The sequence below is a fragment of the Papio anubis genome, chromosome 3, assembly GCF_008728515.1.
Source record: "Papio anubis isolate 15944 chromosome 3, Panubis1.0, whole genome shotgun sequence".
NCBI lineage: Eukaryota > Metazoa > Chordata > Mammalia > Primates > Cercopithecidae > Papio > Papio anubis.
This window is the reverse complement of record NC_044978.1, coordinates 81,662,306-81,675,350: the sequence shown is the minus strand read 5'-3', so window position 1 is coordinate 81,675,350 and position 13,045 is coordinate 81,662,306.

Here is a 13,045-nt window from a genome sequence, read left to right as displayed (position 1 = left end):
GAATGTAAATTACTTCAACCACCGTGGGAAGCAGTTTGGAGATTTCCCAAATAACTTAAAACAGATCTACCATCAACTCAGCAATCTCATTACTGGGTACATATCCAAATAAATAAAACTCATTCTACCAAAAAGACACATATACCTTTATGTTCATTGCAGCACTATTCACCATAGCAAAGACATGGAATCAATCTAGATGTCCATTGATGGTGAAAAGAATAAAGAAAACATGGTACATACACATCATGGAATACTATGCATCCCTAAAAAATGAAACCATGTCCTTTGCAACAACATGGGTGCAGCTTGAAGCCATTATCCTAGGTGAATTAATGCAGAAACAGAAAACCAAATAACACATGTTCTCACTTATAGGTGGGAGCTAAACATTGAGTATACATGGACACAACAAAAGGAACAAAAGCCACCAGGGCCTACCTAGTGGGGAGGATGGGAGGGGGGTAAGGTTTGAAAAACTACCTATTGGGTACCATGCTCACTACCTTGGTGATGAAATCATTTGTACACCAAATCCCATGACATTAAATTTACCCATGTAACAAATCTGCCTATGTACCTTCTGAACCTAAAATGAAAGTTGAAAAAATTAAAAAAAAAAAAAAGAAATACCTAAAATTTTTCTCCACACCTGAGGAAGATACAACTCTTTGCATAAGCAAAACTGAACTGGTTCCTGGGAGTATGGAGAAAGATGAAGAGCACAGTATTTAGAACGACAGGAATTGGTAGACAGACTCACACAGTTCCCACCATGTTCCTGCTTAAATGTAGTATAGAACATGATGCCTGCCAAGGAAAAATAAACAGCTGTTTTGCAGTCTTATGAGAATAAACAGTAAAAAAGAAAACTTTAGTGGCTATATCAACATCTGACAAAGACTTTCAACAAAAAATATTACCAGGGAGGCCAGGCAAAGTGGCTCACACCTGTAATCCCAGCTCTTTGGGAGGCTAAGGCAGGCAGATCAATTGGTCCCAGGAGTTCTAGACCACTTTGTGCAACACAGTGAGAACCTCATGTCTACAAAAAATAATATAAATTAGCTGGCTATAGTGGCATGCACTCATAGTCCCAGCTACTCAGGGAGCTGAGGTGGGAAGAGCACTTGAGCCAAGAAGCTTGAGGCTTCAGTGAGCTATGATTGTGCCACTGTACTCCAGCCTCAGCAAAAAAGTGAGACCCTGCTTCAAAAAAAAGAAAAATTACCAGTGATAAAGAGGAGCATTTTATTATGATAAAAGAGCCAATCTATCTAGATGTTGTTACATCTGATAAAATGAGCAGGAAAACAATAGCCAAACAAATAACTGCAATCTTCAATTTCAACTTTCGTATCTGTCCTTTATTCTGTCATTTCCCCTGCTTCACAAATTATCTCCTCAGTGACCTGTTTCTTCCATCACTAGTTCACTTCTGATTTATTTAGTCAAAAACAAGTTCAAAATTTTTCCGTTCTAAAAGGCACCCCCCGCCTTTTATTATCTGTGCAAGGCCCTTTCTCTTGTATTCCTTTTCATAATCAAATTTTCTGAAAGTGTGGAGAAGTCTGTGCTTCCAAGATTCCCCTTGGATTCTGGGTTATCTTTTGCTAGTCAGATAAAAAGCAGTCTCATGCAGCAGAGTATCCAGCAGTTACGACAGCAATAGGAATTCTAAGAGCAACAAGCTGCTGCAAGGGCCAAAGCACTTGCTTTCTGATGAGGCTAACTGTGGTTTCTGTTAGTTGCCACTAGATGTGCCCAGCTGGTTTACTCTTCTTTATTCAAAATTTAAATGAGCGCTTACATAATTATAACAATTGAAAAATTGTTTATGGCCAGGTACAGTGACTTATACCTGTAATGCCAACACTTTGGGAGGTCAAGGCAGGAAGATTGCCTGAGCCCAGGATTTTCCAATCAGTCTGGGCAACATAGCAAGACTCTGGTCCCTACAAAAATTGTTTAAAAATTACCTGGGCATAGTGGCTTGTGCCTGTAGTCCCAGCTACTTGGGAGGCTGAGGTGAGAGGGTTGCTTGAGCCCAGGAGTTTGAAGCTGCAGTGAGCTGACTGCACCACTGCACTCCAACCTGGGCAACAGAGTGACACCCTGTCTCAAAAAAAAAAAAAAAGGAAGAAAGAAAGGTGTTTACAATTTTAGATCTAGAAGCTTCACTAATTTTTTTTACAATTGGAGACCATCTAAAGATAATTTCATTTTATGGGCATTGAACAAGACAAAAAACTTAGACCTCAAGTCCAGAAAGATGTTCGTAGGTTTTCACCCAGCTAAACTCTTCATTCTTTAACATTCACCAATATAATTTCCACTCCTACACCCCATCAAATCTTTATGGAAACCATTTTCATATTTCAACAGTGAACTCTTAATTGGTAAAATCAATGAGTGATTGTCAATCATTGCACTATTTAACGCCTTTTGTAATTTTGACATCATTCAATTATGAAAACTCACATCTCCATTAGCAGAGGGAGAAGTATTATGAAGTTAATGAAGTTTAAACTTCAAGATCCTTCATTTACATAGGATCTTTCCAACATGCTTGGAATAGCTCTAGAAATGTGTTCATATAATTATATATTTTTAACTTGAAAAAGTAAGATATTAAACCTCAATTAACTAATACTATACTCTCCATCCACATTGACTCCCACTCCATCACACTTCCTTCATATTAGGTGGCATTTGGTGTGACCATGGACATTTTGGAGATCTAACTAAGGATAAACTGAGTTGAGAATGAATTTAGCTTAAATTTAGAGAGGATTAGTCTGTTCTTGCATTGCTATAAAGAGCTACCTGAGACTGGGTAATTTACAAAGTAAAGACATTTAATCAATTCACAGTTCTGCAGGCTGTACAGGAAGCACCACTGAGGAAACCTCAGAAAACTTTCATGGCAGAAGGTGAAGGGGAAGCAGGCACGTCTTACACGGCTGGTGCAGGAGGAAGAGAGTGAAGTGGGAGGTGCTACACACTTTTAAACAACCAGATCTCATAAGAACTCACTCACTATCCTGAGAACAGCAAGGGGTAAATCCAATCACTTCCCGTGACCCAATCACTTCCCACCAGGCCCCTCATCCAACACTGGGGGTTACAATTTGACATGAGATTTGGGTGGGGACACAAATCCAAACCATATCAGAGGGATATAAATATAAATATATTGTGTGGATGACAAACATTTTAATAGATAATTATAACAAGATTTTACAGACTATAAGTGGCAGATATAGTAAAAGTAAGTACTATCTGACTCAAATGTTAACAATCTCAATACAACACTATATTGCCTTTCAATAATTTAGTGATTCACCATCAGGCCCCCAATTCCTTAATTCAGTCTATTCTATCCTCAGCCACTTACCAGTATTTCATAGTCTATTCTCAGGTACATGCTAACATTTGACATCTTTTCCCTTCTCTTTTTCTGAGCTTCAGCACACCCTGTGTGTTCACCACACTCGATGCAAATGTATCCTCCTATCCTGACTAGATCATATCTTTGTTCATGCTTTTCCATGCTCTTCCCTCAGCCTACGATGACCTTGCTCAATCACATCTGTACTCACTTTTATTAATTTCCTGCGGATTTGACAGGAAAAATAAATTTCCATGGAAATAACATGACATCAATTCTATACCACTATCATGAGAAAGACATTGACACCTGACGGTTGATTATGTTCATTCAGGCAATTTAGCAACTCTTTATGTTATCCATTGTTGTATGACAAACCATCTTAAAACTGATGGGTGTAAAACAGAGTTTTTAAATGTGGGTTTGGAATTTGAATACGCAAAGCAAAGATGACCTATCTCTGGTTCACCATGCCCAGGGCCTCAGCTAGAAAGAATCAAGTACTTGGGGGCTGAAATTCTCTAGAGACTCCTTTACACATATGTCTAGCATCTAAAGTGGAATAATTTAAAGTCAGGACTCATCTGGGTTTGTCAACCAAAGAGTCTACACATGGCCTTGCAATGTGCCTTGATCCTCCTCAAAGCATGGCAGCCTATGTGTAGTCAGACTTCTAACACTGAGGCTTAGGGCTCCAATAGCAAGGTGTTCCAGCAGCTAAGTAGGGAAATTCAGGGCCCTTTTTTGCTGAGCGTCAGAAGTGATATTTCCACCATGTCATATTACTTAAAACAAGAACAATCCTGCCCCTAATCAAGTGGAAGGGACATGCACCTCCACCTCTCAATAGGAAATGAGTGAAATAATCCATGGTCCTATTTAAAATTGCCATAGTAACTGCATGGGATACTTTAAATACTCTGAAATTAGTATTTATATGTGGAAGAAATTTTATAGAACTTTCCTCAAATTTTATAATAATCCTAAAAATCTGTCATTACCAATAATGAATGATAAAGCTGAAAAAACTTTTCTAAATTCTAAACAATTAAAATTGAACTTTAACCAAACATCCCAAAGGACAGATTTTATTATTTTCCTGTCTTTCCAGAGAGGAAAGTAATCAAATAATATGCAGTCAAAAACAACAGGGAAAATACTACAGAAGAGTGTTAGGCAGTTAGCGAATTAAAATGTCATATTTTTTTTTCTAGATTTGTGAAGTTTTGGTATTTATTTTCTCTTTATAAATAAATATCTAATTTTACCTAATTTGTATTAGTAATGTAATAAGATTAAGTTATTTATAATTTAATAAACTTCAGTTACTTATAATTGAATAAGCTTCAAGCCCCACAGAACTTGGATTTTCCTGGTTCTGTTTCCATGATATCACTCTTTGCCTTCCTCTGCCTCTTTGGCAATGCCATCTCACTCCCTACATTCTTCTTCCTCTGCTCACCCTCTTAATACTTACCAGTATTAATCCTCACTTCATGGTACTGAAAAAACTCCCTTTTTGCCTTACTCAAAAATCATGTAGGTCAGATCCAGAAATTAAACTTCTCAGATCAATATCAAATTCACAATTCCAAACTTCATTTAATATTAAAGCTTTTCTTTTTCCCCTTCCTGGGGCCTGCTATGAGCTAGTCACTTGCCTTGGGAGAATGGGGCCTGGCTCTCTTGTCTTTCCCTGATAAGTATGTCTGGGTAGGGAAAGGAAGAGTGCTAAAAGAAACAGGAAATGATCATACCTGTCACTGTGGAAGCTGGTTTTGCACCTTGTGGGCCTGACAGATGCTAACAGCTGGCTCTTTCTCTCACATGTACTTTTTTGGGTTTCTCAAGGCTACCCCGTTGAGTCTCTCAAATGGAAACTCCTGTAATATGGACAATACCTGTCCACCTTAAACTGGGGTCCCCTGGCCCCGAGCGGCTGCCCTTTTGGTCACGATTTCTTTGTAAAACATCCACTGCTGCCAATCCTCCCTGTGATTTCACACATGGTCCCAGGGACACCTTTGATCCTCCAATGCAAGGGAGTGCAACTCTCTGTTCCTCTGTTCAGGTAGTATGAGCTGCTCCAGCTTTCTCAGGCTCATGCCAGTCAACAAACCTCTATGTCCCCCAATTTCAGGGCCACATAGCAAGCTCTCCATGTGGTCCCACTGGAGTGCTTCTCACCCTATATTGAATTTAGAAGCAGCCTCCCTATCCTCAACAACCACCTTGGGTAGAGGAAAGAAGGCAAAAAGGAAATATATTTTGTAGCTTCTTCCAAATGTTTCCTTATAAAAGTCTTCTCTATTTGCACTCTTTAGATTTTTTTATATCTTTGCAGTTTTAACATATGGTCTAGTACCCCTTTTGGAATGCAACATATGCATGTCAACTTTGGTATCCTGTTAAATAATATATATATTATATATTATATATTAATATATAGTTAAATAATATATATATTATAAATATATATTTATATATAATATATAATGTTAAATATAAATGTTATACATAAATATATATAAATATATATAATTATATTATAATTAATATATAATATATAATGTTAAATATAATGTTAAATAATTAAATTTATAATTAAATAAATTTAAATATTTATTGTAATTATTTATATATATTATTTATGTTAATATATATATTATAATAAATATACACACATATATGTATATTTATATATGTATCACATAAAATGTCCTCCAGAATGTGCTGCAGAGTTCAAAACTAAACTCAACTCCCAACTTGCTTCACCCTTCCCTCCATGTTCCCTCAATTAGTAGCCCAATCTAAAAAGCCTAGTTATGCTAAAATTCTTCCATCATCAAAATTTAACACTTACAACTCAGAAGTGCCAAAAACTTGCCCACTTTTTCCTTGTTTAGTATTAGGAACCAATATCTTCTTAGCTAGATTATTGTAATAGTTGCCTTTGCCAAATGAGCAAATGAATAAGAGGAAGCCTACCTACATCCAACAGCCCATGCAGGTGGACATTCTCTTATTTATTTGCTCATTTGGCAAACATCTATTGAGGATCTACTGTATCCCATGCACTTTGGACACAAGGCTTTAAAACTCAGGGATTCCACACGCTAATGAAGAAGATGATTAACCAACATACACCATATATTATAATCTACTAAAGCCTTGAGGGCAGGATTTTGTCTGTTTACGATTGTAAACCTAAGACCTTAACAGGACCTGGCACTTGGTAAACATTTAATAAACATTTGCTACTAAAATGAACAAATAAAAGAGGAAAGTGGTATATTTGGATGTGGATGCTATCAGAGCAACACAGACAAAGACTGAGGATGAGGTCTCAGAATGAGGAAGAGACCAAAGAATACAATGCTGGATTTGGGTATAAACATTTATTCCCAGCCAGGAAAATAGAATATAGAAAAGCACAAACAATAAGACCATTAGACAACTGGGAAACTGCAAATAATTCAGTGTAGTGTTATATGTTGTGAACTGCAACTTGCAAAGTGTGGGGAACTGTTTAAGGGCTTTAAGCAAGCATGTGCAGTGATCAGATACTTTCATTGAGAAAACTTACTCTGAAAGCAATACTGAAGTTGACTCAAAGAAAACAAGTCTGTAGATAGAGAAGCCAGCTTAATAGTAATTGTATTTTGGGGTTCTAAATAGTGAAACAGAAAAGAAGCTACTGTGTTCTCTTTTCAAAAATTATCCCTGAATCACAAACAGAAGTAGAAACACAAACACAATTTCAGCAAAACTGTATGTAAGTTTGAACCACAGTATGTGGCAAAGGCTCCCAGATGCAGTGAATGTCAAGACAAGGGGCATTCCAAGTGGGACACATGGCCACAGTTGCACCTCAGGGGAGGCTGCAGAGCGATATTCTCCAAAACAGGAGATGCTCCCTGAGCAGAACCCCAACAAGACCTCGTGCTGCCTGAGCAGAACCCCAACAAGACCTCATGCTCCCTGAGCAGAACCCCAACAAGACCTCAACACTCCTGGGCGGGCCTGCTGGGGCATAAGGTGCTACCTGGGCAGGCCCCAACAAGACCTCTGGTAGCCTGAGCCAAGAACTAGCTCAAGACCTCGTGTGCTCCTGAGCAGAACCCCAACAAGACCTCGTGCTCCCTGAGCAGAACCTGTCCTCGTGCTCCTGGGCAGACCCCAACAAGGACACTTTCAGGTACTGGTGGGACTAGAGGCAAGGGCCCAGTGCCCACCACACGGACTGTCAGGCTCCAGGATCAGAGCCATGGAAAAGAAGAAAATGCTGCCCTACAATTCTAGGAGTAGGATGTTGGGTGATATCAGGAAGCACTGTTCTGCATGGCGAGCAGTTCCACAGGGCTGATGCCTGGTGGCTGGAGAGAAGAACAAAACAAAGAAATCTCAGAAACAACTTGAATCACAAGGAGCTTTGAATTAGCATTAACACTTATGAGCAAAAATAAAATTAATACAAAAAAATAGGAAAACTATTAATAGTCAAAATTTTATTTTTCCTCTCTCTGTCTTAGAAGACCAAGTGGACCAAAAAATAAGTATAAGCAGGAATGACCTAACAGCCTAACTATTAAGGTAACATAATCATTGTTTAATTGATTGGTATCCAACTCTGTACCCTAAAGGCAAAAATGCACATTTTTTTCAACACTAACAGCACATTGTCAAAAATTAACTTTTTTGTGCCACAAAGAAAATATTAATAAATTTCAAAAAGCAGGAATAGCAAAGTTGATGGTCTGTGATCAAAAACAATAAAACTAAAAACATATTACTAGATCAGGAATGCTGTCACTTGCTTGTACAATTTAGCACAAAAGAGAACTACAGTAATACAGGCAAGAAGTTATGGTGGTCTGAAAAAAAAAAAAAAAGTGGGAATGAGGAAACCATCAATTGATAGAATTATGTGGTGATTAGAGATTGAAGCTGAAGGAGATGAATGTGTCTTTAGAGACTTCTAGGGTTTTCACTTAGGAAATAGATAGATAGCATCACCATTTATTAGCATTGGGAATACCTTAGAAAAAACAGCTTTTGAGAAAAAAACAAGTTCATTTTCACTCAAATTGCATTTGAAATGTCAGCTAGACTTTAGTGGGTAAGATTGGAACAAGCAGTTAAATGTATCAGTCTAAATCTCAGGGCAAAGACGGAGCAAGAAACATATACTTGGAAGACAACCATATATACTAGGTAAGTGGTATTTTTGGATTTATGAGAGACTCTGCTGAGAAGCTATGAATGAGGAGTTAAGAGGGCACAGGAGAGAGCCCTGGGGTTCACGGGGCTTAAAGAAAATCAAGAGAAAGCATTTAGGGAAGAAGACGTTTCATAGCATTTATCACACTTTACTGGCTTCATGTCCACATTCCCTGATACATTCTAAGCTGCATAAGGACAGGAATACATGTTTATTTATTTATTTATTTTCTTTTATGAGATAGAGTCTCGCTCTGTTGCCCAGGTTGGAGTGCAGTGGCACGATCTTGGCTCACCACAAACTCCGCTTCCCGGGTTCACGCCATTGTCCTGCCTCAGCCTCCTGAGTAGCTGGGACTACAGGTGCTCGCCACCACGTCTGGCTAATTTTTTGTATTTTTAGTAGAGACAGGGTTTCACTGTGTTAGCCAGGACAGTCTCACATGTTTATTTTTATTATTATTTGCCTAACAAGTGCCCAGTAAATAGTGGGTGACCAATAAATATTTGTTGAATGAATAAGTGACAGATTAAATTAAAACAAGGTAATGCCTTCACTTGGACCTCCTTTGCTCCCTCCACCTTCCTACTCTAACAGTGAATCTGAGCCATCTTTTAGCCCTTTCCCTCCTGTACATCCAGCCTCCCTCGTTTTGTTAGCATTTCTCTTTGTTCTATGAAAAATCTCTAAGAAAAGAAAAATTCATGGCATATTCATTTTTATAAATACAATGACAAAAAATAAAAACCCTCTTTGGGGCTGTAAGTTTATACTCTTTGTTCTTAGAGAGTGTAGTGTGTTGGTCAAGAGCAGATTGCCTGGGTTTGAATCTGGCTCTGCCACATACTAGGTATTTGATAAAGGACAAGTTATTGAGTCTCTATGTAGCTGTTTCCTCTCCTATAAAACGGGACCTTGACTCCCTACTCTATATGGTTGCTGTGAAGATTAAATGATTAAATGAGTTAACATCTATGAAGTGCTTAGAAGTATATTGACAATTAGAAAATATGATTTTCTCATTTAGTTAATCATTTAGCAAGAAATACTTCATCTTACAGTATTTCAAAACAAGAATCTAAATTATACTGTTTTGCTGAAAGGATGAGTATTTATAATGTTTTTGCGACAAAATTTACTTGACATTGTCGAAAGTGAAAAAAACGCTAGAATAGCTGCATATACACAGCTCATGTATACAAGTAATTGGAAGGAAATATGTAATTTACAAATGAAGAAACTCATTGAAATAATCATTCTATTTGGCATTTATAAATATAAAAATAAAAATGGTTTATTATTATGTAGGAAAGAAGATGTGGCAATGTTCCATTCAACAAAAATATGTCACCAAATGTTTTCGAAGTATTGTATTTTGAAAATGAAAATACTATTTAAATTCTTATTAAAATTTTTAATGGCTCTTTTTCACTATCTCCTTGTTCTTACTTGTATAATTTATATGTTAAATGGCCTAAAAATACTTTTAAAGAAATGAAAATGCTTCATTGAACCCAGAAGATAAATAATGGTAAGTCAGGACCTAAAAAGGGTTATACTCAGGAGCTAAAAAGAAAAGAAGGAAACAAAAACATTTTCTCCTTAGGAATTGTATTGAACAATTTGATACCAGACTGTATTCATTGTATTGAACAATTTGATACCAGACTGGGGAAAGTATTAAAAATAAATATAAGTTAAGACAAAATGAAGGCTAAATCATCAGTTTAGAGACAAAGTTGAAAGATATATAAAGACTGAATATATGCCAATGGTCATTGAGTTCTGATTTCATGCAAAATCCCCTTCAGACCTCTCTTTGTAGAGACAACTAAGCTCGTGAATCCAACTTAGCTTAGACAGTCTGAGCAAAGAAAACTCAGCTTAGGGAGCTTACCAGGGACCATTTTATCAAACTGTTTCATAATATTTTTTGAACTTTTTGATAGTATTTGTTGACAATGTGACAGGATTAAAGCTCATGAGGTTAATTTCACATAAAACTGCATAAAGCATGTTAATTATCTTTCTAAAGTCAATGTACAATAATCTTTGTAATATGGAATTCTAATGTTAAAATGTACATTTTATTTTTTATTCCTTTAAATAAAGATATAACTATATCTGCCAGTGTTCTTCATTATACTCATGAAAACCAACTCTGACCGTCTTACGGAGAGAGAATTTATGAGAAGAATATTGTGGGCCGAAAGAATGAATGGGAGGCTGAAGAAGTAGATTCTAGCTTTCACCAAGATGATGACTAATAATGTGGGAAACAGTGGGGAAGAGGATTCCTTGGAAAAAAAAATTGGGATGCCGTAAAGAAAAATGTGACAGGCAAGTATTAGTAATTAGGGAATCTATCACGTTGTGGGAGGAAAGGAACAAAGAATAGTTAGAAGAAATTGCAAGATGTAATCAGTAATTTCAAGAGACCATATGCACATCACCAGGATCTCATACTGAGTCAGACTAATAAGAAGTATACTACCGAAAGCTTGGATCTTTGCCATTACCATTATGGGGCGAGCCAAGCATACCCTTGAGTACAGCACAGACTGAACTATGCATGCGTCCCTCCTAATTTCCTTGCTGATGGAGCTGCTAGCTCAGGCTAATTATATTGTGATGAGCTAATTCACTTGCAAATGAACAATCATCCCGTCTCAAATTTGCTTTCGCTGCAGCCTTCCCTACTTCACTGAAATAACATCTTCCTCCTTCCAGATGTTCAGGGTAAATTCATGAATCAGCCTTGATTCCTCTCATTCTTTCACACCTTGCATCTAATCCATCAAAATTTCTGATGATTATACCTTCATATTATATCTATAACCTTACATCCACTGGCCACCTAGGTCTGAGCCATCATTTCTCAACTGCGCCCTCTCTTAACAGGCCTCTCTGCTTTCAAACTTCCTCCAATACACGCCACCTTCCTGGCCCATTCTCAGTGCACTGGACAGAGTAATTATTTTAAATTTGAAGTCAGAATATGTCTTTTCTCTGCTGAAAACCCTCCAAACATTCCATGTTTCACCCAAAACAAATGCCAGAGTCTTGCAGTGACCTAATTGGTCCTACATGCTGTCCCACAATTACCTCTCTGACTCTCCTACCACCTTCCGCTTTGTTCACTGTACTCACATTACATTGGCCTCTGTCTCACATACACACCAGGGATACTCCCATCTGAAGGCCTTTGCTCCGGTTGTTTTCCCTAGAACGCTCTTCCCACAGTTATCTGCTTGGTTGACTACTCAATGACTTCAAGACTTTGCTCAAATGTCCTCTTCTCAATGAGGCTCACCCTGACCACCTTATTTAATATTGCAACCAGCCCATACCCCAGCACTCTTGATTCTACTTACCCCTGCTCTACTCTTTCTCTTCTCCACAACACTCCTTAATCTCTAGCAGACTATATTATTTATTCTGTTACTATTTATTCTCTCTCTGCCTCTACTAGAAATTAAGATCTGTGAGGGGAGAGATCTTTGTCTGTTTTGTTCATGGTGTTTCCCAAGAAAAATATTAATTTGTTACCATTAGACATCATGCTCAAAATATTTGTTGAATGAATGAAATAAACACTAATAGCAGCAAGCTCCCAAATAAGGAGCTAGCATAGCATTTAGGAAAACATCAAGAAGCATAATATTAATGCTGTCAATGGAAAGATCCTGTGCTCTGAAAAAAAAAACATGCTATATAAATTTATGGAAACATGATTTCAGGGAAAGGAATAGGGATGTTGAAACATACTGTGTGGTGATAAAGACTCCAATATGTTTTTGTAAGTAGGACTGGTGCTTTTATTCATAATAGCTATTGCTGGCAACTTTTTCTATGGCATTCCTTAGGCCCATGAAACCTGCCTCAGAGGGGCAGTTACTTTATTTTCTTTACAATTGTCTCAGTTGGAGATCCCTAAATTGAAGTTATGGTTGAAATCTGGGTCCCTAAAGATCTAACAAAGATGAATATTTCTGCCATGTGTTCTTCTCCAGAGCTTACCTTTTCCTTAGCTTTTGAGTTTTCTGGGCATTGAATAACGAGTTCTTTCAAATGCAGTGGAAATACTTTCCTTTGGAACATCTTTTTCTCCTATTAGGATATATGTCTCTAGTGCTTAATTTTCCTCCAAGTGTTTAGCAGTTAAACCTTGTTCTTAAAGCGGTTCTTAAATTGGTTTCTTTCCTTTACTTAATATATCCACTACAGGCACAGTTTGCTGGAATCAATGCTTATGTTCTCTTTGTTCCTTTTTATTTTCTTACCCTGGTTTATTTGTCTAACTTCGAGGCTGAGACTATAAATTGATGCCTAACATTCATTCATTCCTTTTATTTTAATAACAGGGCTCCAAGTTTTAGTTGGATACCTTGCCATCTAACTACAAGACTGTATTTCTCAGACTCCCTTGAAGC